This window comes from Mus pahari, chromosome 3 (assembly GCF_900095145.1).
Source record: "Mus pahari chromosome 3, PAHARI_EIJ_v1.1, whole genome shotgun sequence".
Lineage (NCBI taxonomy): Eukaryota > Metazoa > Chordata > Mammalia > Rodentia > Muridae > Mus > Mus pahari.
In genome coordinates, this window is record NC_034592.1 from 14,373,680 (window position 1) to 14,376,765 (window position 3,086).

The following is a 3,086-nucleotide window of genomic DNA, read 5'->3' on the forward strand; positions in this document are numbered from 1 at the left end:
CCCAGCTCCATGGTTCCAGGCTCACATACTTGCTCATGTGGGCAGTGCGCCCAGCTCCATGGTTCCAGGCTCACACACTTGCTCATGTGGGCAGTGAGCCCAGTTCCATGGTTCCAGGCTCACACATTTGGTCATGTGGCCGTGCTCCCAGCTCCATGGTTCCAGGCTCACACACTTGGTCATGTGCGCCCAGCTCCATGGTTCCAGGCTCACACACTTGGTCATGGGGCAGTGCGCCCAGCTCCATGGTTCCAGGCTCACACATTTGGTCATGCGGCAGTGCGCCCAGCTCCATGGTTCCAGGCTCACACATTTGGTCATGGGGCAATGCGCCCAGCTCCATGGTTCCAGGCTCACACACTTGGTCATGGGGCAGTGCACCCAGCTCCACGGTTAAGCTTCACTGTTTATCTGTCTGCCACTGTGGTACCTGTTTTTGCACTTCTTATGGAACTTAGAGAGGTGTAACCCCTAATCTGAAGCATACTCTGTATCAAGTCCCACACCTTCCAGCATACTCTGTATCAAGTCCCACACCTTCCAGTATATTCTTTCCTCTGGGGCCCGCCTCCCTCTTGCTTCCTGAATCTTACAGGAATCTAATCTGCTGAAGACTTTGTGTAGTCTTGGTTGCTGAAGCCAGCACCTCCCACAGGCAAGTCAAGTGTTCTAGCCCTGTGCTACATCCTTAGTGTAACACTAGAGATAGGCTCCCTCCACAGTGGCACACTGGTAGCTCCTCTGGATCCTCCATTGCTTGTTCAGGTTACACCTATGCACCGAGGAAAACAATTGGATGTGCTCAACCACCAGAAACCAATTAAGACAACCAGAAGTAAGACATAAGGCTCATACCCTTAAGCTGGCCCATACGATACCAGCGAGGTGCAGATCCAGCTGGTATCTGGAGAAGGAGCTGAGAGTTCTACAACTGAATCCCCAGGCAGCAGGCAAAGAGAGACACTGAGCCAGGCTTGAGCGTTTGAAACCTCAAAGCCTACCCCAGTGACACACTTCCTTCAACAAGATCACACCTACTAACTGTGCCACTCCCTATGAGCATATGGGGGCCATTTTCACTCAAACCACCACATTCCGTTTCCCCATTGCTCTTCAAGACACACCTCTGTCCATTTTCGGGGAGAATGGCTGGTACCCCTCTTCATTCTCAAGGAGAGCTCTGGAGAACAAGAAATGTTTCCAGTCAGGGGCACAATTGCACGGACAAGGATATAGATATTGGAAGTTCTGTGAGGTACACCCTCCTCAAGCCCTGCCAAGAACCAGGAATTCTTAGCAGCGAGCATATGATGGCCTCGGCCATCCCTAGTGCTAAAAGCTGTGATTCAAAGATTCTTGTCCCAATAGAACGGGCCTTTGGCATCAGCACTCAGCAGTGCCTGTCCTTAGCTATCCCATCCCTCCAGACACCGACAGGCCATTATCCAGAATCATGTCATCATCAGCACCCAGGCTTGCACGTCTCCTCTCCACCTCTGTGCAGCTCCTCCACCCTGGTCATTTAAGCTGCCCTTTTCCTGGTGCCTTAGGCTGAGTCTCTCTTAACTTGATCAGCAGTAGGGAAATTGGATCAGGACGTGCAGATCAAGGCCACTCCTGCCGAATGAATGTCAGAGGCCCCTGGGCTCATAGACCTGTTGTTTTCTAAAGCTTCATCTTTGACAAGCAGATGGTGAGCCTCGGAGGGCCTTATTGAATTTGTATTTATGGAAATGATGTGTCCGATTATTGCTGGAGGGAAGCAGTCCAAGCCAGAAGACAATGTGGCCCATCTATGAGGCTTAAATCTACTTACCTTTAGGAAGGCAGCACGCTCCATGGGGACAGCTGGATCTTCAGGCTGGTGCCAGAAGAGTCAGAGACTAAATGTTCTCCTAGACAATGGCCTTGTGAACCTTGGGACTGTCCTCATTTGGGAGCTGAGATGCAGCTTGTATGTGCTGGTGCTCTATCTCTCCAAAGTGGACATGGAAAAGTCAGTCAGCAGTAAACAGTGATGGTCCCTGGAGCTTGTCCTGTAGCGATTTGAATGAGGACCCAGTTGGTGGCACTGTTTGGGGAGGCTTAGTTGATGTGGGCTTACTGGAGGAAATATGTCACTGGGGGAAGCTTGAGAGTTTAAATCCTCACACTACTTCTTCCTGGTTCTCTCTGATTCTGGCTTCCTGTCCCTGCTGCTGTGCCTGATGTCTTAGTTACTGTTCTACTGCCATAAGGAGACACTGTGGCCAAGACAATTTATAAGAGAAAGCATTTAACTGGGGCCTTGCTTACAATTTCGGAGATTCAGTCCATTATCATCATGGCAGGGACCAAGGTGCATGCAGGCAAATGTGATGCTGGAGAAATAACTGGAGTGCATACCTGGCCTGAAAGTTGTAGGCAGAGGAGGGGGGGAGACTGGACCTGACATGGGCTTTTGAAACTTCAAAGTCCACCCTCAGTGGGATACTTCCTCCAGAAAAGCCACACCTCTGGATCCTTCCTAAACAATTTCACCAGGTGGGGACCAGGTCTACAAACACATGTGCCCATAAGGGCCATTTCATTCAAGCCACTGCACCTGCTGTCTCCTGCCACATCTGTTGTGATGGACTCTTATCCTTCTGGAACTGTAAGCCAAAATATACTCTTCTTTTTTTTTTTTTAACTCACTCATGGTGTTATCACAGTCACAGAAGAGTAACTGATCTATCCCTTAATTTTAAATGAAAAATCACCTACTTGATCTGCAATATCATTTCTTACTATGAACCCAACAATCAAAAAGTGGAAACAGGCAGGGAATGGCTCAGTTGGTAAAGGCTTGTCACTTGTGGTTTGTCAATTTGATACAACTTAAAATCACCTGGAAAGAGAGAGAGATTGTCTAGATCAGCTGGCCTGTGACATGTCTGTAGGGGGTTGTCCTGATTTCCTTAACTGACGTGGGAAAACTGTCTTACTTACTCTCTGTTGATTTGAAGACACCATAATCAAGACAGCTTACAGAAGAAAGTTTGCTTGGGGTTCACATTTCCAGAAAGTAAGTCCATGATCATCGTGGCAGGGAGCATGGCAGCAGG